The following is a 26,595-nucleotide window of genomic DNA, read 5'->3' on the forward strand; positions in this document are numbered from 1 at the left end:
CTCTCTGTCTCTGTCTCTCTCTCTCTGTCTCTCTCTGTCTCTCTCTGTCTCTCTCTGTCTCTCTCTCTCTCTCTCTGTCTCTGTCTCTCTCTCTCTGTCTCTCTCTCTCTCTCTGTCTGTCTCTCTGTCTGTCTCTCTCTCTGTCTGTCTCTCTCTCTGTCTCCCCCCCCCCTTCCTATATACACGTCTTCTCCCGAGCATTCTGCTCTTTGTTATGGAATGATTGGTCCTCCCAGTCCTTGGTCCCTTCTGGCCCTCTCTTGTTCTACTTTTTAAAGTATCTTCTAATTCATTATGTATCTTTCCAATTCACACTTGATTGTCTGATTAGCTAAACACCGAAAAGTCTGAATCTCTCTCTCTGTCAAAGAATTTGACTCTTCAAACCAATTGTTCCCAGATCCCTAATAATTAAATCTTTTTAAAGACTATAACTACTTTACTCTCTTGTTGAAAAAAAAAAAAGAAATAATAGTTTATACCAGATTTAGCCTCAGACTTTGTACATGCCAGTAGTTGATAGGGAAAGAAGGAGGAGACAATTTCAGTCCTCAGCTTGAAACTGGAATGTGTTAAGTCTCTATGACTATTTCCTATGCCTGGGATATCTCCCTCTTGATGAGGTACAGGCTCTGGGAACCCCCTTGAACTCTGATTGAATCTTCCCATTCTATGAGGCCATTTGCCTGAGACTATAGGCCTTTCTTTGTGGCTCTGCCCAAATCTTTAGCCCTCTATTATCCAGCTAGCCCCCACCTGGGAACCAAAAAATGAAGAGGGTAGGGTTAGGGTGCTTAAGACCCCAAAATAACAAAATGCCAGGTCCTGCCAAATGAATTCAACTCAAGTCTTCTCTCAGCCAAAGAAAAGTAAAGTTTATTGAAAGTTCACCATGTTGGGTATACTCTTAAGGAGCCTTGGCATCTGTAAGGCTTGTATTGGCCAAGTGGGCTTCTATTGGACACAGAGCAAGTCTGTGCTAGAAAATGCTGTGGTGCTCTCATACAACATGGAGGCAAGATGGAGTCATATATACAGAAAGGTTGTAGGAGGAATCTATGGGTGGTCTAGAAGAGGAGTTTGGAGAGGGTCTTCAGAAGAAGTTAATGAGGTCAATGAGTGATTAAGGGTGGGAAGTCACTGGAGGCTACCTGGAGACCACAAACAATGGTGGGCTAGGACAGTTCAAGGGTGGATCCACACTTTAATAGGCTCAAGGGTGGGAAGTCTAGTAACAGAGGGTGGGAAGTCTAGTAACAGAGGCTTGGGCTCAAGCACAATGTAAGGCTTATGGCCTCATGAAAATGCCTCATCAAATGAGACAATTTAATCAAGAGTCCAAGGGAAGTTCCCAGAGCTTGTACCTCAAGGACTCAAGGAGATCTGGAGGGGGCTCCCAGAGCCCATACCTCCATCATAAAGACATCTAAAACAAAAGCAGTGACTTAGAAGGGTGCTAGAAAATATTTGGCTTTGGAAGACTACAGAATCCAGGTGTCTGGCTTCCCCAACTCTTTTTCATAGTTTGCAAAATGCTCAGTTTCTTTAATCATAGAATGAACCAAAATCTGGGACAAATTTTCTTTCTCTGTCCTGGTCAACAGGATTACTTCACTGTCCCTTGCACCCTCTATGATAATTTCTGTTTCTGTGACATTACTAACTGTGTTTCCTCTGACTACCATGCACTTAGTAGTACCTCTTAATTAAATGTCTCAAATTGTTCCATCAGTCTTTAGCATCTACTCTTATTTGGGGGAAGACAAACCTGAGGCAGGGATTCTTCTTTCTTTTTGGGGTGGGGCATGCATTATGGACCCATTTGATAGTCTGGTGAAACTTGTAGACCACCTCTCAAAATCGTGTGTTTAAATGCACAAAATAAAAGGATTATCAAGAGAATAAATTTTATCAAAATACTGTTATCAATATTTTTTAAAACAACTTCAAGGTACCACCTCATGCCCATTAGATTGGCAAAGATGACAGAAAAAGAAAATGACAAATATTGGAGGGAATATGGAAGAATTGGTACACAAGTCCATTATTGGTGGACCTATGAATTGGTCCAACCATTGTGGAAAACAATTTGAAATTACACCCAAAGGGCTAAAAAAAAACCTGTCCATACTTTTTGACATAGTAAAACTGCTAATAGGTTTTGTACCCAAACGAAATCAAAGAAAAAAGCAAACATACACTTATAAACAAAAATATTTATATATTTTATGTGCTATAGCAGCTTTTTTGTGGTGGCAATGAATTGGAAATTAAGGAGATGTTCATTAGTTGGAGAATGACTGAACAAATTGTGGTATGTATTTGTGGTGGAATACTACTGTGCTGTAAGAAATGAGAAAGGGAATGGTTTCAGAAAAACCTGAGAAGACTTAAATGAACTGATGCAAAATGAAGTAAACAGAACTAGGAGAACATTGTATACACTCACAACAACATTGTTAACAGTGATCAACTGTGCAAGACTCAGATACTCTAATCAAGACAAGGACCCAGGACAATTTGAAAGGGTTCATGAAATATGCTATTCACCTCCAGAGAGAAATTTTGAACATTGAATGCAAATTAAAAGATACTTTCTTTCACTTTCTTTTTCTTACTGTTTTTTTCTTCACAACATGGCTAATGTGAAAATGTTTTGCATGTCTTCATATATATAATAGGTATTATATTTCTTGTCTTATCAGTGGTCAGGGGCTGGGGTGGAAGGCAGAAGAGAATTTGGAACTGAAAATTTTTAAAAATTAAAAAGAAAATAAATAAAGTTCATGGACCCTAAGTTTAGAACTTCACAGTGTAAGGTTCACACTGTAAGTGATATAGATGACCAATAGGTTCCACCAGGAGTAGATTCTAACAGTACATTCTGTTGTTTCATTGTATTTTTTTTATCTGTGCTATCACATTGTCTAGACTTATGTGTACTTTATTTCTTGGGTTGTCTTTATGGTATTATGGGATGATATACATGACCATAAATGCTTATTGATCAATAAAAATAACTTCACAGTATGACTATAAAGAACTGAGAAATTGGGGCAGCCAGGTGGCCCAGTGAGTAAGAGCACCGGCTCCAGTGTCGGGATGACCTGGGGATCAAATCTGGGCTCAGATACTTAGCACCAAACCCAGAAATAACTGGCCGTGTAACCTTGAGCAAGTTACTTAACCCTGATTGCTTTAAAAAAAAAAAAGAACTGAGAAATTTCTAAGATAGCAACAGGCACCCATTGGCCCATTCATTCATTCATTCATTCAATACACATTTATAAAGTACTGATAATGTGCCAGGCACTGTGCTAAATATTAGGGATAAAAAAAAAGACAAAAGAAAGCTCTTGAACTCAAGGAACTTAGAGTCTAATGGGAAAGACAAGATGCAAACAAACATATACACAGCAAACTAGATACAGGATAAATAGAAAATAATTAACTGAGTGAAAGGACTAGAATTTAGAGGGATTGGGAAATGCTTCCTATAAAAGATGGGATTGTAATTGGGACTTACAAGAAGCCAGCAACAACAGCAAAAGAAACTGGGGAAATTAGTGGTCAGAGTTGAAGAGAGAGAGCATTCCAGGGGAAATTCTTAGGGGAAAACCAGAGAAAATTTCCAGAGCCAGGAAGTAGAATTTCTTTTTCCTGTAATAGCCAGGAGTCTTGTGTCACTAGATGGAAGAGTACATAGTGGGGAGTAAGGTGTAAGAAGACTGGAAAGGTAGGTGGAGGCTAGTTTATGAAGCATTTTATATTTGGTCCTGGAGGTGGTAAAGCATACTGAAGTCTATGAGTAGGGAAGTGATTGATTAGTTTTTCCTACTGTTTAATAGACAAAAAGGGCAGCAAAGTAAATAGAGTGCTGGGCCTGGAAGACTCATTCTTCTTCCAAAATTAAAATCTGGCCTAAGATACTAACTAGTTGTCACCCTAACCAAGTCACTTATCCCTGTTTACCTCAGTTTCTTTATCTTTAAAATGAGCTCAAGAAGGAAATGGCAAGATGCCCCAGTATCTTTGCCAAGAAAACACAGTATGGGGTCACGAAGAGTAGGACACAGCTGAAACAACTGAATGACAATGACAAGGACTAAGAAGACTGGAAAGATAGGCAGGGTCTAGTTTGCAAAGCATTCTATATTTGATCCTAGAGGGGCACACTGGGGGTTATTGAAGAGGGGAGTAATTTCTTTCAGTTTTTCCTACTACTTCATAGGCAGAAAAAGGAAGAGCAGTGAGGGGGCAGGACAACCCTCAGAATTTAGGTGAGTAGAGTCTAGAGTATAGACTAGAAAAAAAAGCCTTTGTTGCTTTGTGTGGTGTCAAGAATTGCCCTACTCCAGCCCATCCCCTGTCAGTGAATAGGGATGCTGTCCACATTTGTTACTGAGACAGACAGACACATACATGTTTCTCTGTTCACTGGTGCTTTGGCAAGTTAATTGGTTCCAAGTAGAATAGGTATCAGTTTAGCGATGGAACTGGGAACTCTCTCTCCATTTCCAGCTTAGTGTTTTATTCACTAGACCACATTTTTGTTGTTGTTCATTCGTTTCAGTCCTTCCTAACTCTTTGTGACCTCATTTGGGGTTTTCTTGGCAAAGATACTGGAGTGGTTTGCCATTTCCTTCTCTGTAGACCACATTGCCACTCTTTAATACTTTATTAAATGTATCCGTGCTCTTGGACACTGTTAAGTAAGAAGCAAACAAATGCAAGTGTTTAAAACTGAGCTTGTTCTCACAGTTGTCTGATGCCTAACTGTGGGAGGCACTTTCACTGTGGTTGAGAACCCAAAGGTGGTACAAAATGGATACTTTAAGAGTGGGTAGAGGTAGGGAAGGTGGCTGAGCACTGAGGGGAGGCTGCTATCTGGTAACCAAGAGTGAAAATTAACTGGCACTCAATTTGTAATGAGAATGTAAGTGGGATCATTCCTTTAGCATGCAAATCACTGTTTTAAACATTACTCTGGTAAAGAAAGACTTTTAGCTCATCTGAATGAGCCTCAGCCCTATGATGCTACATTAGAAGCTTGGCATTTTGTATTCTAAGCAGTTTTTGACACAGTGTTTTGCTTTATTGCAAACCCCAATGTTTTCAGAAGGCTTAAAAAATCCAGTTATGACTATAGCTGTGAGGGAAAAGGTCTGCATGATGCCAGGAAAATTTAATTTTTAGCTAAAAAAGACCCACCAAATTCAATTTTTCTCACATTTAGAGATTCTTAGAGTTATATCCAGCTTGCATAACTAGTATATTAGAGAATGTGTGACTACTGGGTTATTTTTTAACACATTTATTATTTATGAAATGCAGGGGGGAAATAGTTAGAAATGATTGTTTCAGGGGATGTCCTGTAGCTTTTTTATTGTATTCAAAGAACCTGCTCATGCTGCTTTAATTCAAACATTAAAAGTTAAATCTCTTTTCATCCTGACCTACATTAAGAAAGCTGCTTTAGGTATTATTATGGGGAAAAGACTTATATACTAGTAGAAAAGTGCCTTTCTTACCTCTTAATTTATATATAAGGAATCTGATTCCTCACCCTCTCCACCCAACACACACACACACACACACACACACACACACACACACACACACACTCACATTTAGTCAAACTTATCCAAAAAGGTATAGGAAAGACTGAGAGGTACATTTCTCCCCCTTTCTATAATTGTCCCTATCCCATTGCCTTACCCCTTGCACTGCAAAATGTTCTGCTGCTTTCATGGTCCCTGTTTTCTTTGATACAGACAATGAGGAAACAGAAAAGTATTCAAAGAGTTCCTATTTATCTAAACTTGAAATTGAATTAGGAATATTATCTATGAGGAAGTTGTAGCTATAACAATAGTTCTGAGCTAGTTGTGGTAGCTAATAACCTGCATTTTCTGCTACAGATCCTGAAACTGGTGGATCACTTGGCTTAAGAGGTCTGAGCTGCATGAGGCAAAGCCAATTTGGTGCCCCCACTAAGTTTGGCACAAATATGGTAGCAGGAGTCATATGACTTCCTAAGGAATGTAGAAGCCATCATTGTCAGAGTTAGAAACAGGGCAAGTCAGTGCTCCCGTGCTCATCAGTAGTGACATTCTGTGAATGGGTGCTACAAATCCATCCTGGGAGATACAGGGAGGGAGGAGAAATAGAAGGCATATGAAGGGGGGGGGCGGGGGAGGGACTGGTTTGTTCTTGTTGTTAACTATGATCACATACAGAAGGCTATTTAATATAGTGAAATCAGAAGAAATAATGTCAAGCTGTCCTACATGGAAATATCTTTTTCTCACTATCTCCTAAAACTCCTCCGTTTGCCTCTTAGATCTTTGGATTGTTGGGGACTAGACCTGAACCACCCATTCTCCCACATTGTAGAAAGGATTAAGAAATGGTGTGTGTGTGTGTGTATGTGTATGTGAGTATGAGTGAGTGAGTGTGTGTGTGTATGAGAGAGAGAAAGAAAGAGACATTTTTCAATTTATTTTATTTTTTTCAAAGAATATACTTTGGTGATGCCTTTTGCTTCTTATACTACAGAAATTTGTTTGATATTGTACCCTCACCACCCATCACTTCCTTCCTTACAACAAAAACAGCAGCAAAATAGCTATCTGACTTTGCCAGGCAGGTCACAAGCAATGAGTCAGAGTGAAATATGCAGAGAATGAAGAATGACCAAGTTGCAGGGCAAAAAGAGGCAGGAGGAAAATAACTGTTCAGGTGCTATATATCCTCTCATATTCATAATCGATAGTTGCAAATGTAGATTTCAAAGGACTGAGGTAGAGCCAAGAGCAAACAAGAAGTTAGTTATAAGATCTCAGAAGGATAGACCCTCCCACCCTTTCCCCACCCACTCCCCCTTCTCTCCTCCTCCCTCTTCCACCACTCTCCCTTCCCTAACCCTTCTCTTCTCCCCCCACCCCCATGTAACCCTGACGTTACTGTCAAGAACTAGGATCAGCTTATAAGAACCTTACAGTTTATGATGTTTAAGTTCCTTTTATCTGTTGTTGTAGCTATCATCATCACCATCATCACTGACATATATATAGTATTTTAAAGTTGCAGCGTGTCTTACATATATTGTCTCATTTGATCCTTACTATAACCATGTCCCTCATATTTTCTGCCTTTATTAATTTGCAATAAATTTCCTTTGAAAATCCCCCAAAGGGGTGCAATGATCCTTTCAGAGAACAGAAAAGGCAGGAGTGAGCAATGGAAAAACAGTTATCTTCTCCCCTCACAGGATAAGGAGAACCCAGGAAAACTGGGAATGGTGGTAGTAATGACAAAAACTTCATAGATGGTACCAGCCAGTTGGGTCTGATAAGCCGTGTCTGGAGGGTGTGGGTAATTAAAGGGAGTCAGTGATAGGCACCCTTATCTCTAGGCCCAGTATGATATGAATGAAGTTTCTGGTACCCTGGGAGTAAAGAGGTCTTCCCCTTTCCTTTGTAATCATGTTCTCTATCAGAAATTTCATATTCAGAAATACTCAGACTGGACCAGTTCCAAATAGAAGCTTCATTATATGTCATTTCCACAGGTGACGATATCTTCATCATTGGAAAATTTGCATATTTCTTACTCATGGTCCTGTGTTAAACCATTTTATATTTTAAAATTTCATTAGGTTCCATTTATCTGCTGTTAAAAAGTATGCTGCTATTTAGCTGAAATTTTTGTACCTCTAAGCAAATATGATTCTGGGTTAGAGATGGTTGCTAAGGAAACCATTGTGTTTAAATTAACCAGTTAACTCCTAGCAAGAAATAATTCCCTTTGAGAAAGAGAGGCTCCCTTGGGATAGAGGGAGGAATTTTAAGCAGGTCAAATCCTCTCTCCAAGCCTCAGTTTCCTCATCTGTGAAATGCTGAAGTTGAACTAGGTGATTTCCACAAGTCCCCAAACCATTCCCACATTTGATGATTTGATGATTCTTTTGGTTTTAAAGAGAGTGCTTCTGGCAGTAAGAACAGTTTAGAAATGAGCAGTAAGGCTTACTGCATATTCCTGAGTTGTATCTAGTTATGGTCCAGAAATGAAAATGCATCATCAAAGTGCCCCTACTCCAAACAGATGGCTTTTAAAAATGAAAAGACATTAAATGTCTGCTGCCTCTGTAGGAAAGAAGGAAGCATTTGTTTTCTCTCAAATGTGACTTTTAATAAGCACTTCCTGTACTATCTTGTGTGTGTTTACCCACTTACAGTCATGGCCAGTATTCCATTGAAAAGTTTTGGTAAACTTAGAGTCCCTTCCCATTAGCTTAGAATTCCCAATTTAAACTTCCCAGCCTTTGAGGGGAGGTTCTCCCAGGGAAGGAGCAATCTGCCAAATGAGCAAGGGGTAAGTAGGAGGGATCCCAAAGGGATTCCTGCCTTGAATGGGCTACCTCCAGCCCAGGATCTTTAGGGCCTGTGGGCTTCAAATAGTATCATATGGATCCTGTTCCACAATCTCATTTCCACTTCTCAGACCTTATAGTCAACTCAACAAGCTTTTATTGAGCATCTACTGCTATGACAATGATAGGTTCTAAGGGCACCAAGAAAAAAGAAAGGAAAGAAAAAAGGGTAAAAGGAAAGGGAGGCAGAGGAGGGAGAGAGGAAGAGGGGAGAGGAAGAAGGAGAGGGGAGAGTCGGAAAAGGAAGGAAAGAAGGAAAAAAGGGAGGGGGAGAAGGAAAGAATGAAGAAAGGAAGGAAGGGAGGAAAGATTGATCTTAGCTCCAGATGACACCTTAGAGATTTTTTTAGTCCATATTCCCATTTTAATAGATAAAGAAACCAAGAGACCTGGCTCTGAGTCTTCTTTCTGACTCTTACTAGCTGTGTGCCCTTGGGTGAATCACAGCACTTCTCTCTCTCTCTCTCTCTAGTCTTTTTGGAGGGGGAGAAAGCAGGGCAGTTGTGGTTCAGTGACTTGCCCAAGGTCACACAGCTAGTAAGTATCAAGTTTCTGATGTCGGATTTGAACTGACGTCCTCCTGACTCCAGGGCAGGTGCTCTATTCACTGTCACCCAGTTGCCTCTCCCAGCACTTTTTTTTCCACAGCACTTTTCTAATCCTTGATTTTTCTATCTCTACATTGAAGGTGTTGGCCTAAATGTCCCAAAGGACACTTCCAGTTCTGATATCTAAAATTCTTTATATTAAGTTACTTGAACCTTAATCTGCCTCTTCCACTCTACAGTGCATCAGCCAAATTGACCTTCTATCTCCCACATGATACTGGATCCTTCACCATTATACTCACTATCCCTCACCCATGGAATGCCATTCCTCACACAACAAATGCACTCACTTCTTTTTTTGTTGTTGTCGAGTAGTTTCTTATTTGTGTATATACTTGTTCTCTCTTCTTCTAGAATTTTTGCTCTTCATTCCATTGCTTGTACTTGTATCCCCAATGGGTATCACAGAGTAGGTATTTAATAAACAATTATTGATTGACTGATTCATTGTCCAATTTCACACAGCTGTTTAGTGACACTACAGCTCTAAATCCTATGATCCTGTCTAGGTTCCCTTTTATTATGCCTTTTTTAAAACTATATTTTATACTCCAGAAATGAAAAGCCATTATCATAATGACCTCTATCTAAATAGGTTGTTTATAAGATGCTTTGTAAGTTTATTTACAGCTATCTTGTGCCATGCTTCCTTCCATGACTCCCCTAAACTAGGCACTGTTGAATGAGCTTTCGTCTATCAGATCCCTATAAGACTGAATATTATAAAATCATGCACCTTCAGAATTAGAAGGACCCTCAGTGATCTTCTGACTCAGTCTATATCTTAACAAATATCCCCTCTAGAAAAAGTGATCATCCAGTCTTTGCTTAAAGATCTTAAATTGGGGGAACCCATGATTTCACCAAGGCAGCTAGTTTACTCACTGTAAGATAATTCTAATTATTAAGAGGTTTCTTCTACTAAACCTAAATTTGTTCATATTTCTCAGTTCTGCTCTCTGGAAGAGGTGAAACAAGACTAATCCATTTTCCAATTAATAACCCTTTTATATACTTTAAATAGATATTTCTACTACCCCTTCACCCCAAGTCTTCTCTTCTCCAGGCTAAATATCCCCAATTCCTTTAATGGATCCTCAATAATATAGACACTGTAGGTCCTTCATCATACTAGTTGCCAACCCCTGACTGCACTCTCAATTCTTTCCTAATATATGACCAGAAATGAACATGATATTCCATATATGACCTAAACAGAAAAAGCATACAGAACGCATCATCATTTGTATTTATTTTGTATACATATTTTGTATTCACTTATCTGTATTCATGTTATTTTCCCCAGGAGCAAATATGCTCCTTGAGGGGAGGGACTTTATTATTATATTTTGTTTTCTATCTCTATGATTTAACACTGTTCCTGGGACATAATAGGTACTTAGTGTAATAAATGCTTATTGAATTGAATTGAATAATAGAACAAAAACTGAAAAAGTCGGAGCTTTACAAAAAAAAATTGGCATGTTCAGTCTGTAACAAATACTAATGGATTTGTCTGTTTTAGGGGATCTCTAGGAGCTATCCTCCTTAAATTGGGCCTATATTCCTGTCCATTTTGAAATGTTTATAGCCGTTGGGTTACCACAGACCAATCATAACATCTGTGCAAATGTATAAATATGTGCCTGCTTCCCAGGAATGAAATGCATACCTTAGGGCACGGAGCTAAGAATCAGATAATGGCAAGAGAATGTCAGCTAACTACATGTGGTGAACTCGCCCAGACAATGCTCAGTTCAGGAGCAACTTCAGTTTAAATTTGCTTTGAAATCAGGAAACTTTAGCCCTCTTACACTTGATGAATGACTGTATTAATTTGTTAAGTTGGAGTCAGTGAAAGGATAGGCTGTGAAAGGATACTCTTTTGAATAATAAATTAAGCCAAACTAAATATTAGCCCTAAATTGGAGTCAAGTAATTGCCCTCTGCATTAGAAGCATCTGAATTTGTGGGATAGGCAAGGTATTTTTTTTTTATTATCACGTTGTTAGAATAACTATTATTGTTGAATTATATAGAGGTCATATGCACTCATGACTTCCTTCTAGTGATGCTGTATGTATGAAAGTTTCAAATGCATCTTTGTCCCCACTTTGGGCATTATAAAAAGAGGCTACTGGCAGAATCCTACAATAGAGATGGCATGGTTATTGGAGAGAGCATTGGTTTTAGGAGTTATAGTCATGAATTCTTATTCTGTCTTTGCTACTAACACTATGACTTTGGGTCTTTATATTCTTCATCTTCTCTACATTCTTGGGCTTCTCTGTTGGTCTGTAATATGAAGGTTAGGTCATTTCTAAAATTCCTTCTACCTCTTATGATCTATGATCCTACATTTGATTAGCATTCTTCCTGTCATCACTTTGATCTCATCATTTTTGCTTTTCTACATTAATATAATTTAAGATTCCTTAGTAAATGCAGCCACAGAGAAAAAATCTATTCTAGGACCCCTTAATTATTCATGTTAATCTAGGCATAAAACAAGTAGCTAAATTCTGGCCAGAGATGCCTGCAAGATGTCTAGCACAATGTCCCATCAAGATGGAATTCCCTACACTTAGACTCTTGTTTGTGAAGGCTGCTGTGTTTGTCCTCTCAAGCCCCAGTACATTATGAGATTCATGACCATTCAGGAGAGATCAGTCTAACATTCTTTAGAAGAACAGCTAAATGGATGAAACACGCCCATTGTCTACATTTTTTTTCTTTTTTCGAATGCCTTATTAACTTCACATTTACATCATTCATTTCCACCAGATTTTGAGTTACAAATTTTCCTCACCGTTTTCCCCCTACCCACCGCCCCAGAATAGCAGTCTCACAGGATATCTCCTCCTCCAATCTGCTCTCTCCCATATCTTCTGCCATACCCCCTTAGACATTTCCAATAGGGCATGGTGGGTCTCTATGCCCCAGTGCCTATATATCTTATTTCCCAATTACATGTAAAAAATATTAATAATAGTATATATGTATATATACATAATTTTAAATATTTGATCTTAAAACTTTGAATTCCAGATTCATTCCCTTCCTCCCTTGTCACCCACCTTTACTAGGAAGATAAGCATTTCAGTATAGGTTGTACATGTGTAGCTAATGCAAAACATTAACATAAGAAAATATATTGTAAAAGACTGACAATATTTCCCTCCCTCCTATCCCACCACCCACTTGTCCTATTCTCTACTTTGTTCCCATCACTTTTCAAAAGTGAATGATTCCAACTTCACTCCCCCCTAGCCTGCCCTCCCTTCCATCATTCCCCCTCTCGTCCCCTCTGCCCCTACTCTCCTGTAGGGTGAGATACTCTATTTAGTGTGTATGTCATTCCCTCCCCGAGTCAAATTCAATGAGAATAAGGTTGACCCTTTCCCTTTTGCCTTCCTATTCTTCCCCTCCATTGTAACCATGTTCCCTTGCCTCTTCTATATGAGATAGTTTACCCTATTCTGTCTCTCCCCATCTCCTCTCATTATATTCCTCTTTCACCTCTTAATTTCACCTTTTAAGAATCATCCCTTCCTATTAACTTGGTCCTGTGCCCTCTATCTATGTATGCCTGTAAACATATATATATATATATATATACACACATTAACATATGTAATCATATGCCCGTATACCCTCCGATATAGACATATATATGTAGATATATATCTATATCTCTATATATCTATATCTATATTTCTATTCCCTTCAACTATTTTCATACTGAGAAAAGTTTCTTCAGTTACAATTATTGTTTTTTCATGTAGGAATGTAGATAGTTCAACTTTGATCAGTGGCTTATGATTTCTTTTCCCTGTTTACCTTCTCAAGCTTCTCTTGTTTCTTGTATCTGAATGTCAAATATTCTCTTCAGCTCTGGTTTTTTCATCAGGAATACTTGAAAGTCCTCTATTCCACTGAATAGCCATATTTTCCCCTGAAAGATGATACTCAGTTTTGCTGGGTAGGTGATTCTTGGTTTTAATCCCAGCTCCTCTGCCCTCCAGAATAACATATTCCAGGCCCTTCGATCCCTCAGTGTAGAAGCTGCCCGATGCTGGGTTATCCTGATTGTGTTTCCACAATATTCAAATTGTTTCTTCCTGGCTGCTTGTAATATTCTCTCCTTGATCTGGGAATTCTGGAACCTGGCTATAAAATTCCTAGGAGTTTTCTTTTGGGAATCTTTTTCAGGAGGTGATTGGTGGATTCTTTCAACCTCTATTTTGCCTTCTGGTTCTAAAACATCAGGCAATTTTCCTTGAGAATTTCTTAGAGGATGATTTCTAGGTTCTCCACACGCTCTGGCAAGCTGTTCACACACCCAGGACCTTCACACTAGACCGCAATCCAGATCCAAGCAGGTTAAAGCAATAGCAATTACCCCTCAGACTGGTTGCTTGGTGCCCCTATAGTCTGCAGACCAGGAGCTGAAGCTGCAATGTGGTGCTGGCTGAGCCAAGGTGTCTCAGTGGCTTCTCACCCTGGGGGCAAAAGACAATGCTCTCCCAACTACTGGTCCCAGAGTCCACCCTGCACTGATCTCTTACTTTGCCTGTTGCATCTATGTGCTGATAAATTTGGAAATGGCCACAGCTGCTGGTGATCTGGAGTTCCTCTGGCCGGCTGCTGCTGGTCAGGCCTGCCCTGGGGCTAAATTAAGCCTTGGTGTGGAGCTGGGCTCAGCTCCCAGAGCACTTTGCTGGCCGATTCCTGCCGGCCTGCCTGGTTAGCAGGAGGTTAGCTTCTCTGTGTCATTTTGTGGGTTCTTCAGCTCCAAAGTTTGTTCAGAGGTGCCTTTTTACATGGATTGTGGAAGGTGGAAGCTGGAGCCTCATGGAAGTCCTGCTTCTACTCTGCCATCTTGACTCTGCCCCCCATTGTCTAGATTTTAGCAGGCAGTTGAGTGACTGACCATTCCACTGAATTAATACATGAATTACTTTATCTGGTACAGGAATAGTGAAATGGACAATGAGGTGTCCATAGTAAAAAATGTTTTGGAGACAGTCAGGTGATATGGTGTATAAGGTGTTGGACCTGGAGTTTAGAAGACCCGAGTTCAAACTAAACTTTTGACACTTACTAACATTGTGACCTTGTATTACTCAGCCTGCTTCATTATATATATATATATATATATATATATGTATGTATATATGCACATATATGTATATGTGTGTTATTTGTATTATTATTAAACTAGAAGGCTAGATTTTATTTGGGAAGCTCTTAAGTATCTTCAATTAACCCAAGCTGCTACCCAACATAAAAACCCATCTTTTCAACACGAGTGTTCTGCTGATGATGTTGTATGGTTGAGAATGTTTGAATATTGTACTTTCCAAAGAAAACACAGTTGTAGGTGACCCAAAGGAAAAAAGAGAGAATTATGTTGTTTATATGCCCCACTTTGTAGTAATGACCTACATATAAGAAACTTCATATGGTTCATTGTTTAGGTGATAGATGATCCCTTGAGGTTCTGATTGAAATCATCAGAGGTGTCTGGGTAGTGGGTGCAGTGGAGAGACCACTAGGCCTGGAGTCAGGAAGACTGAATTAAGACCTACCTCAAACCCATGTGATTTGGGGAAAATCACTTGTCCTCTCTTTTCTTCAGTTTCCTCATCTGTAAAATGGGGATGAGAATAGCACCTACGTCTCAGAATGTTTGTGAGGACAAATGACAGAATAACTCTAAATATAATATACAATATATAATATAATGAATAACTGTAAATATAATAAAGAATAACAGTGCCTGGCAATAGTAAGCACCATATAAATGTTAGCCATTATTATTATCATCAGAACTCAGAAGCACCAGGAGTAAAAACCATCAACTTGAAAAGATACGATTTTCAAGTTGGGAAAGTCTGTAGAGATCACCCAGTCTAAATTCTCCTCTATTTTAAAGATTAGGAAGCTGCTGCCAGAGAGGTTAAGTGATTTTGGTCAAAGTCACACTTGTAGCTAATGTGTGTATGAAACTTTTAAGTTCATGTGCTTTGTCAATATGGACAAGATAAAGGTAAAATTGGAATATCATGGGATCAAGATCTAGAAAGGATCTTAATTCAGTACCTTTATATTATGTATGAAAAACCTCTAAACCAAAGACTTGTTCGATGGTACAGATAGAAGGGAAAAAAGGAAGAAAGAGACAAGAGAAAGAGGGAAAGGGAGATGAAAGGAGGGAGGGAGGGAGGAAGGAAGGAAGGAAGGAAGGAAGGAAGGAAGGAAGGAAGGAAGGAAGGAAGGAAGGAAGGAAGGAAGGAAGGAAGGAAGGAAGGAAGGAAGGTAGGTTGGTTTCCTATTGCATACTGTGGGTCAGGTGCTGTGAGTAGCAGAATTCACAGTTCTGTCCTCTATTGGCTCATTGAATTGAATCTGGAAAGGACCTCAGAAGCTATATAGTCCAAAGTTCTTCATTTTAAAGGGGATGAAACTGAGGCTTATAGAAGTTAAATGTTTTGCCCAAGGATAGAAGGTAATTTATGTGAACCAAGGGCCTCAAATTCCAGAGCACTGCTTTGTACTGAAAAAAATAAAAGTTGAGATTGGATAATTATCTGGAAATTCAAGCAAAACCACTTGTGATGTTATCTTTAGGAATTCATTTAAAGTATCTGCTACTTGATAATATATCAGGTTGATAAATTTAGCTATTATGCTATTTTTGCCCTAACAAAAACTCATTATATTAATGTTTACTAATTAAGAATGGGCAGTAATGGTTTGGAGATTGACTGAAATTCACCTTTGGATTAGCTAAAACAATTCAAAAAAATGTTTTTGGTTAGATTTGTTAATAGTGAGAACAATATTGTCAATAATTGAAGGAGAATGTTTACCTACTTAAAAGAACAAAATGTTTTCAAGCTCTTTAGAAGCCTTTATTTGCAAAAGAATGGTGCAAAAGTCCCTAAGGCTAGAACTTAGTTGTACTTATTTTAAAGAATTCTCTTCTGTTAAGCAGGACCTCTTACAGGAAACATTATTTGTCTGGTTATTGTAAAAAAAAAATAAAATTGATCAATTTCTTTAAACATAATAAAGACTTTAGACTTTCTTATTCTTCTAGGCCTCCTTCCCAGGGACTTGTTTTGCTTTGGTTTGATTCTGATTTTTTGGTCCAAACCTGGGATTTCAGCAGTCCTTTTTAGCAAGTCAGCAAGACCTTTTCAGGGTCATAGGTTGAAAACTACCCTGCATTTCACGAAATAGATGAGCATTTAATTGTTTTAGACAGTTGCCTGGGATCCCGATGAGTTAAATGACTTACCTAGGTTTACACAGCTTTTCAGTCAGTCTGTTATCCAGAATTTATCAAGTGCCTGTTATGTGTCTGGTGTAGAATTTAGAACTACATTTGAATCTAGGTTTTCCTGATTCAAAAGCAGGAAACAACCCTCCTCTCCCGTCCTTTCAAAGAGACAGGAGGCAGAATATTCCAGGCAAGTGAAACCACCAGCACTACCTTGACTACCATTTTCCCTGGAACCCTGTGGTTACAGCCCAGGGCCCTGAGACCCGAGACCCTTGGGAACTGAAGTGCTTCCATTCCAATGACCATAGCCATCATTCTGGGAAGTATCGCCATTGGAGATGCAACCTGGCACTGCTCCCACAGCCTCAGCTACTGAAGACTCAGAAAAGGTTGTCAGGCATCGTCAAATGAATCAACATAAGGAACTGATCTGATTTAGTCATTATTATCTGCTTTGCTACTGCACTCTAATGACCACAGGACTATTACATCTAATTTTTAGCTGGAACTTTCCATATTTGCCTCCCCCATTAGAATATGAGCTCCTTGACAGCAGTGACATTCTTACTTTTCTATTTGTAGCCCCAGCACTTAGCCCTGTGCTATAGCCATAGTAAGTGCTTAATTAATACTTCATTTATGGATGCTTCATTCACAAAGAAGTTAGAAAGAGGGGAGGATTTGAAGGAAAGATAATCAGTTCTGTTTTGGACATGCTGAGTTCCTTGTTATATTTGTCCTTTGTATTCAAAGAGGATCATGACATCATGGAAATGATGACATGACTTGCAGTTGACTTTGATTTTAGTGAGGTAGGTCTGTGCAAGGTCACCAGGCTCACTTTCTCCTCCAGAACTATCTAGGTTCGGTGGCCAGATATTCATCAGGATGACTGGAGATGTCCCAGGATACAGTGGGAGACCCTAACCCTTTTAGAATAAGGCCTTTTTAGGTACTCACTTAAAGTGAGGTAATGCCCATTCAGTGAATAGGCCGCTTTAAGAAATGAGTCAAGGGATAGCTCCTTTAATTGGAAAAAAAAAAAAAAAGGAAAAAATCAAGCTGGGAGGGGAAGAAATTCACTCTAAGCCAGGAGAGCCCAAAATAGAGCCCTTAAGTGGAGCTTGGGCAGGGACCTATTGTAGTCCAATCTTTCTTTCTTTCTTTCTTTTTCTTTCTTTCTTTCTTTCTTTCTTTCTTTCTTTCTTTCTTTCTTTCTTTCTTTCTTTCTTTCTTTCTTTCTTTTTCTTTCTTTTTTCTTTCTTTCTTTCTTTCTTTCCTTCTTTCTTTCTTTCTTTCTTTCTTTCTTTCTTTCTTTCTTTCTTTCTCTCAATTCTTCCTTCCTTCCTTCCTTCCTTCCTTCCTTCCTTCCTTCTTTCTGTTGAGTTTGAGATGCCTATTGGACATCCTGTTAAAGGTGTTGAAAAGGAAGCTGATATTTGTATGGAGTTCCTGAGGAAAACATGTGGATGTTGAAATCTGGGAAGTATCTGTATATAGGTGATATTTGAACCCAGGGGAGCTGATGAGATCACCAAGTGAGAAAGTATGGAGAGAAAAGAGTCTATAAGAGAGGGAGAGGGAAAGGGAGAGAGAGAGAGAGACAGACAGAGAGAGAGAGAGACAGAGAGAGACAGAGACAGAGAGACAGAGAGAGACAGAGAGTTTTATGGGACACCCACAGTTAGTAGACAAGATGCGAATAAACAGCAAAGGAGACTTAGAAATATTGCTGAGACAGGTAGTAGGAAAACCAAGAAAGAACAGTATTATAAAATCCTAGACATTTCCGAGGAGAAAAGGTAATCCGTAGTGTCAAATGCTTTGGAGAGTCTAGAAGTCAAGAAGCATGAGGTATTGAGAAAAGACCATTAGATTTTTGAAAAACAAAACAAAAGCTAAAAGGATCATTAATAGCTGTGGAGAGGGAAGACTAGAAACCAGAATGCAGAGGATTATCTCTGTGCTGATAATTCTACTTATCCTGCTCTCTCCTGACCTCCAGTCTCTTTTATCAAACTTCCTTTCTGACGTCTTGAATTGGGTGTCCAGTAGATATCTTAAACTCAATATGTCCAAACCTCGTATTTCCCCTAAACCCTCTGCTCTTCCCCCACCTTCCCTGTTAGTCCTTCCTACCTTCCCTGTTACTGTAGAGGTATATGTAGAGGGCAGTGCCATTCTCCCTGTCTCCTAGGCTCCCAGTCCAGGAGTCATCTTGGGCTCCTCATTCTCTCTTGCCCCCACAAAACAATATCTAATTTCTTTCCAAACACTGTCCATTTTACCAACTTCTCTCAAATACTCTCCCTTCTCCCACCATTTTGGTTCAGGCCCTCATCACCTCACATCAATATTATAACAAGAGCCTCCTGGAGAGTCTGCCTGCCCCAAGTCTCTCCCCACTCCAGTGTATCCTCCATTCAGTCACTGCAGTGATTTTCCTAAAGCACAGGTCTGATCATGTCACCCTACCCTTCTACTTCATGAACTCCAGTGTCTCCCCATTTGCCTCCAGGACCAAATACAAAATGATCTGTTTGGTATACAGAGCCCTTCATTGCCTCACTCCCCCCTACCTTTCCAGTCTTTCTACACCTTACTCCCCATCATGTTCTCTTCCATATAGGGAAACTGACCTCCTGGCTTTTCCACAAACAAGACATTCCATTTCTAGGCTCCATGCATTTTCTCTGGCTGCCCCCATGCCTGGAATGCTCTCCCTGCTCTCTATCTGCTGACCTCCCAGGTTTCCTTTAAATGTCAACTAAAATCTTGCCTTCTGGAGAGAGTCTTCTCCAACCCTTCTTAATTCTAATGCCTTCTTTCTGTTGATTATTTCCTATTTATCCTGTATCTAGCTTGCTTTGTATATATTTGTTTGCATGCTGTCTCCACAGATTGTAATCTTCTTGAAGGCAGGGACTGTCTTTTGCTTTTTTGTATCCCCAGCCCCTAGCACAGTTCCTTGAACATAGTAAGTACTTAATGAATATTTATCAATAAGTACTTAATGAATATTTGCCAATAAGTACTTAATGAATATTTGTGAAATGATTGATAGAGAGTAAGAGGAAAAGATATAGAGGCAATTCTCTCTCTCTTTTTTTTTTGCTTTTTGGAGGGCAATTGGGATTAAGTGACTTGCCCAAGGTCACATGGCTAGTTTTTGTGTTAAGTGTCTGAGGTTGGATTTGAACTCAGGTCCTCCTGACTCCAGGGCTGGTGCTCTATTTATTCACTGCACCGCCTAGCCAACCCCCAAGAGGCAATTTTTTCAAGGAGTTTAACCAAAAAGAGGAAGAGAGATTTTGGATGATAGCTAATGGGCAGGGTAGGTTAAATGACTTACTTAATATTATTCAGGGATCTGGGGGGGAACTTGAAAAATGATTTGTTACCTTTTGGGTCCTGCACAGCCTTTGCCAAGTCATGTTTGTTTCTCTGCAGGTATGCCCTATCTTAGGTGGTTTCTCTGGAATGTGCAGAGTGCATCCAATTATTTTTTTTCTCTGGGTATAGGCAACTAAAACTACACAGTCTTGGTTGTGTTTCTAGGGGGAAAAAGAGAGAAAAACAAACAAATCATGAAGCTGTTGAGTGTATTGAACTAGTTTAGTCTGGTTTGAAGGGAATGTTTGTAGAGTTCCCTGGTGTAGAAAATGATCTGTCAGTGCCCAGATTAGCCTGTTGGTTTATAAATCCCAGGTAGACTCCCTCGACCACAGATAAAAAGAGCCCACATTAATCACACCAACATAGAAATATAATCTGTTAAAAATACATCATTAAAATAATAATTAAACATAAGTATAAATTGGCAGTGGCAAAATCTTAAAGTCTATATATCTTTAGAAAGATGCTTAATATGTGGATTTGCAGATGTTTACCTTATTTAAATATGGTTGAGTTATTCTATCACTATAAGCTATCAGAGGTGTTGGAAACAATCCCAAGCATATGCTATTGAATTAAATTCTACTTTCTATTGAAATATATTACAGAATGTTCTAGGCTGACAAAAGGACAGCTGTGGCCTTCCACTCTGTCATACTTCATCTGTGCCCAAACTATTTATACTTCCCTTTCTTAAAATCAGTTTTGCAGGATATGATGAAAGTGTTAAACCTGTGCTGTAGAATGCACTTAATTAACATCTACTTAGAAATATTTTAAAGCCAGATCATGGGGGGAGAAAAAAGGAAAAGTTCAACTGCCTTGTTCTGTCCAGAGTTGAATGGCTTATCTGGTGGAAAAACCACTGCATGACATGAATAATACTATCACAACTTCCTCCTGCATGATTAGCAGAGTAACTTTTTTAGGAACTGCCCCAACACAGAGATGAATGACACTAACTCCCAGACTTATAGTTGTGACCCAAACACCGGAATAGCAAAACTATATGAGAGATAAGGGGAAAAAAGTGCATATTATGGGTTAGCTATAATCTATCAGACGACTGCTAGGTGGTACAGTGGATAGAGCACTGGGCTTGAAATCAGGAAGATTCATCTTTGTGAGCTCAAATCTGATCTCATACACTTACTAGCTCTATGACCCTGGACAAGTCACTTAACCCGGTTTGCCTCAGTTTCCTCATCTGTAAGATGAGGTGAAGAACGAAATGGCCAGCCACTCAAGTATCTTTGCCAAGAAAACTTCACATGGTATCATGAAGAGTTGAAAGTGACTGAAAAACAACTGAAGGCTGACAAACATGTTTTACCTTTTACTGTTATCTTTTGAGTGATGTGATCAGACTTGTGCTATATTCAATTTCACGTAATAATGTTCACTGTAATAATATGGATCTTGCCTGCCTTAATGTGATATGAAAAGACTTGAAATCAAATGAGAAAAGTCAACAAGCACTTAAGTTCTTACCATGTCACAAATATGGCTTTACAAAATTAGTTTCCTGCAGTTGACTAAGGCATACATATTTCCTTGTATTCATTGTTTCGAATCTTGAGGGCATGGAGGCCACTCTAGGAGCCAAAAAGGAGATGGTGAACCACCACCCCCATTATAGGGCTTTCTTCCAAACCCCAACTTTTTGTTACAGCTTTTCTTCCTCTAGTTGGAAACATAATCACAAGGCATCCATAAGTTTGATAACTGTCCTCTTAAGAACAGAAGTAATATGAACCTCTCTGTATACCACCATGAGACTAGAAGCCTAATTTGATTGTTTTGTCTTCAGGTGCCTGACTCATCAGGAGCAGTAGGATCCTTAAATTCTATAGAGACACTTAATGTTATTCCTGTTAGCACCTAGGAAATAATAAATATTGGCTGAACTGAATTAAATTAATTTGAATTGCATTTTCTGTTCTTCATTTCACATCCTCTCTTTTCTCTTCTGTCCAACCCCAATCTGAGACCAATGTTCAATTTCTTTTTTTTTTGTGGTGCCAATTTTAAATAGATTTTATTCTCCAAGACAATTGCATTTCCACTTGTTTACAATCCTGATAAAGTGCAATGTTGTTCACTTCTCTCCCTCTGCACACATTCAAGTATTCCGAATGCCCAGATTTACACAGTAGCTTAAATGTTACTTTTAAACTGCTACTGCCTTGGCTACAAATTTGTGTCCTTCAGTTTTTGGAAAGCTGTGTGGAATGCTCTTTCTTCTGGTGTTTTTAGTCGACCTCTTCAATGGTGGATCCAGAAGAAGCACCTCCAGATGGGGCTGCTCCACCCCCTGGGAACCCACCAGGCATGCCTTCTGGCATGCCTCCTACACTCTGGTACAGCTTTGTAATGATGGGGTTGCAGACCTTCTCCAATTCTTTCTGCTGATGCTCACATTCTTCCTTCTCAGCAGTCTAGTTCTTATCCATCCAGTTGATTATTTCATTACATTTGTCAAGGATCTTCTGTTTGTCTTCATCACCAATTTTGCCTTGCAGTTTTTCATCCTCTACAGTTGCTTTCATGTTGAAAGCATAAGATTCAAGAGAATTCTTGGAAGACACCTTGTCTCTCTGCTTTTCATCCTCGGCCTTGTATTTCTCAGCTTCCTGGACCATATGCTCAATGTCTTCTTTGCTCAGACGTCCTTTATCACTTGTGATGGTGATCTTTTTCTCCTTGCCTGTGTTCTTATCCACAGCAGAAACATTGAGGATGCCATTTGCATCAATGTCAAATGTTACTTCAATCTGAGGAGCACCCCTGGGTGCTGGAGGAATTCATGTGAGCTCAAATTTGCCAAGCAGATTGTTATCCATTGTCATTGCTCTCTCACCTTCATAAACCTGAATAAGCACACCAGGCTGGTTGTCCGAATAGGTGGTAAAGGTCTGTGTCTGCTCGATGGGGATGGTGGTATTGCGTTTGATCAGAACGGTCATAACTCTACCAGCAGTTTCAATTCCAAGGGAAAGAGGAATGACATCCAACAACAGCAAGTCCTACACATTCTCAGATTTATCTCCAGACAAAATGGCAGCCTGGACAGCTGCACCATAAGCAACAGCCTCATCAGGATTGATAATCTTATTGAGCTCCTTGCCATTGAAGAAGTCTTGCAGAAGCATCTGGATTTTTGGGGATTCGAATGGAACCACCCACCAGGACAATGTCATGAATCTGAGACTTATCTAGCTTGGCATCTCTTAAGGCCTTCTCCACAAGGTCCAAGGTGCCATGGAAGACATCAGCATTCAGCTCTTCAAAACGGGCTCTGGTGATTGATGTATAGAAGTTGATACCTTCATAGAGGGAATCAATCTCAATACTGGCCTGGGTACTGGAAGAGAGGGTACGCTTTACACGTTCACAAGCAGTGCAGAGATGGCAAACAGCCCTCTTCTTCTCACTGATATCCTTCTTGTGCTTTCGCTTGAACTCAGCAATGAAATGGTTGACCATTTGGTTGTCAAAGTCCTCCCCACCCAAGTAGGTATCCCCAGCTGTGGACTTGACCTCAAAGATGCCATCTTCAATGGTAAGAATGGAGACATCAAAAGTACCACCTCCAAGGTCAAAGATCAACACATTTCTCTCGGCACCAATCTTTATGTCTAAGCCATAAGCAATAGCAGCAGCAGTTGGCTCATTGATGATTTGGAACACATTGAGACCAGCTATGGTTGCAGCATCTTTGGTGACCTGACGTTGGGAATCTTTGAAATAGGCTGATACTGTGACCACAGCATTTGTGACAGTCTTCCCAAGGTAAGCTTCAGCAATTTCTTTCATCTTGGTCAAGACCATAGAAGATACTTCTTCTGGATAGAAACTTTTGGTCTCCCCTTTGTACTCCACTTGGACCTTAGGCCTGCCTGCATCATTCACCACTGTAAAAGGCCAATGCTTCATGTCTGATTGTACAACTGCATCATCAAATCTGTGACCAATCAGACGTTTGGCACCAAAAACTGTGTTGGTGGGGTTCATTGCAACTTGATTCTTTGCAGCATCACCAATTAAACATATTGTGTTGGTGAAGGCAATGTAGCTTGGGGTGGTCCCATTTCCTTGGTCATTAGCAATGATCTCCACTTTCCCATGTTGGAAGACTCCCACACAGGAGTAAGTGGTGCCAAGATCAATGCCAACTGCAGGTCCATTCGACATGGTTGCTGGGGAGTCAGGGGGTCATAGCTGACCACTATGGAGAGAGAAGGGCTGCTGCTGCACTGAGTAGGACTAATGTTCAATTTCGTTTGTGAAAGAGCTGATAGAAAGGAAATACAGGATCATCCATTTATTTCTCTGTCCCAGCCACTGTGCTAAGTAGTAGTTTCAACTCTCTTGGCATCATGGAAATTATGCTATGTGTTGAGTTGTCTGGGTTTTTTATTTGTTTGTTTGTCTGGTTTTGTTTGATGTATTTTTGTTTCAATTTGGAGAAATCCAGTAGAGGTAGAGACATCATGGGATAGAGGTGTACATCAAGCAGGTACTTAATAATGATTCATAAATTGAGAGCTAGAAAGAACCTTAGTGGTTATCTGGTCCCAAACCCCTCACTGGATAGATAAGAATACTGAATTCAGTTCATTGAGATTAAGTAGTTTGTCCTGGGTCATATAGACAATAAGCAGCAAAATCAGATTTGAACCCAGGAAATGATTCTAAATTCAGCAGAGTGGAAAGCCTTGCTGGAAGTTATTAAACAGAATATAGAAACTGTCGATAAAAAGCCAGCAATAAACAATTTTATCTAAGAGGCACATTGGTTAGAGGACTAGATTAGTAGTTAAGAAGACCTGAATTCAAATGTTGCCCCAGAAATTGACTGTCTATGCACCTTTGGGCAAGACACCCCAAACCGCTCTCAGTCTTTGTTTCTTCATCTGTAAAATCGGTATTATACTATCACCTACATCAATGGCTTGTAATGAAGATCGAAAGAGATAAAATAAGAAAGTTTAGAACTTCAAAGCACTATATGAGGATGAGGATGGGAGTGATGAAGATGATGATTAATTATTACCGTTAAATCGTTCTAGGATTAAGACCTTAATGACTCTCCCATAATAACAGTTTTATAGATCTGATTTTTGAAAACCATAGAGATTTATGTGCATTTTTCATAGGGAATTTGAAAAATTCTTGATGGGTTTTTTTAAGACTTTGAAGACTTGGGAGTTTGATATAGAAACAGGAAAATCACATTTTTTCTTTAGTGCCCAAAACCAATATCCTAGACTCCAATATAACATAAGCCATTATTTCTGGGCAATTTTGTTCAAGTGACAACTGAATAAATTACCTAGAGGCAGAAATAATGTAAAACTTTGTCCAAAGTTTTACTTAGTTTTGTTTTTTTTTTAAAGCTCTCTAGTAGATGTTCATCTTTATCTAGGTTAACTAATATACAATAAACAAAATTTAATCCAAGTTTCAGGGTTTTCATAAGAAGCTGTTTCATAAATGGTAGGAAATAAATGTCAAAGGGGTGGTAATTTACTGTCTATTACTGTTCTACTTCATAAAATACATTATTTAATCAAAAAAAATTTTAAACATATATTCTCCCAATTACATGTTAAAATAATTTTTAACATTTTTTTTAAAGATTTGAGTTCCAAATTCTGTCCCAGCCTTCTCCTACCCCCTCCTTGAGACATCAGATATAGGTTATACATGTGCAATCATGCAAAATATTTCCATATTAGTCATTTTTAACCAAAACTCTTGTTTAAATGAGACAGTAAAAATTTCACATACAGTATTTAAAATTTTCATAATTTATGCTTTATATGTCATTTACTGTATTATGTAAGAACATAGGATTATCTCAGCAGAACTTCCAGAACAATCTGTGTTATTTGGGGTTGGACCTGGTAAAAGGTGCTACAATTGGGCAAACTGTGAAGAGCTTTTGAAGTCATCTGCCTCACCAAACTGGATACTTCTTTCACCCAGGGAAATCCCTTTCTCTTATCAAGAAACAAAGGAAAGAGCGCTGGGTTGGGAGTAGGGAACTGGGTTCAAATTTTAGTTGTGTGACTCTGGGCAAGTCATTTAACCTTGATTTGTAAAATGAGCAAATCAGAATAAATGATCTCCAATTTTCAGGTTAGCATGAAACTAATTGACCTAATCTTATAATTAACTAGAAATTCTATAGTATTTTAAGGTTTGTAAAGTACTTTACAAATATCATTTCATTTGATCCTCACATCAACCCTGGGAGGTAAGTGTTCCTATTATTATCCCTGTTTTACAGATTATTAAACTGAGGCTGAGAGAAGTTAAGAGATTTGCCCAGAGTCACACAGCCAGGAATTATTTGAGCCTGGATTTGAACTCCAGTCCTCTTGACTATAGAACTGTGCTCTAACTACGCCATCAACTGAGTAATATATAGCAACAAATTTTACTGTAAGGAAAAGATAATTTAAGTCCTTTATGAAGTCGTAGCTGACATTTACATAGCCCATTAAAGTTTTCAAAAACTCAGAATATATTCTCTTATTTGATTCTTAGAACCCCAGGTAGTAGGGACCATTTTTCAATTGAGGAAACCAAGGCTCTCAGAGGTTGTGACCTGCTCAAAATCATACAGCTAATAAATGTTAGACAGGAGTTTTGCATCCCACTATCTGATATACTATGTTGCCTTTCAGCAAAAACTTAAATCATACCAATCTCTCTTAGAAAGAAAGGTTTTTATTTTAAAAAACAATAGGAAGGAATCCCTCAAACCTCTCTTTAAACCCCGAAATTCACAATTTATCTTACCTCCCTCCACACCCCCTTAACTCTCCCTTTTTATCTCCCCAGGGAGAAGACAAGAA

General features: G+C 39.1%; 1 protein-coding gene and 1 pseudogene across 25 annotated transcripts in view; one reads left to right on the forward strand and one right to left on the reverse strand.

The window, feature by feature from the left end:
• Positions 1-26,595, forward strand: part of RBFOX1 (RNA binding fox-1 homolog 1) — a 1,748,893-nt gene that overhangs the window by 912,868 nt on the left and 809,430 nt on the right. The gene's annotated exons all lie outside the window — the stretch shown is intronic.
• Positions 21,979-23,990, reverse strand: LOC138161150 (heat shock cognate 71 kDa protein-like; annotated as a pseudogene).

This window comes from Petaurus breviceps, unplaced genomic scaffold (genome assembly GCF_028583685.1).
Source record: "Petaurus breviceps papuanus isolate PSGF00001 unplaced genomic scaffold, PetGlider_PUasm1.0 118, whole genome shotgun sequence".
Taxonomy (NCBI): domain Eukaryota; kingdom Metazoa; phylum Chordata; class Mammalia; order Diprotodontia; family Petauridae; genus Petaurus; species Petaurus breviceps.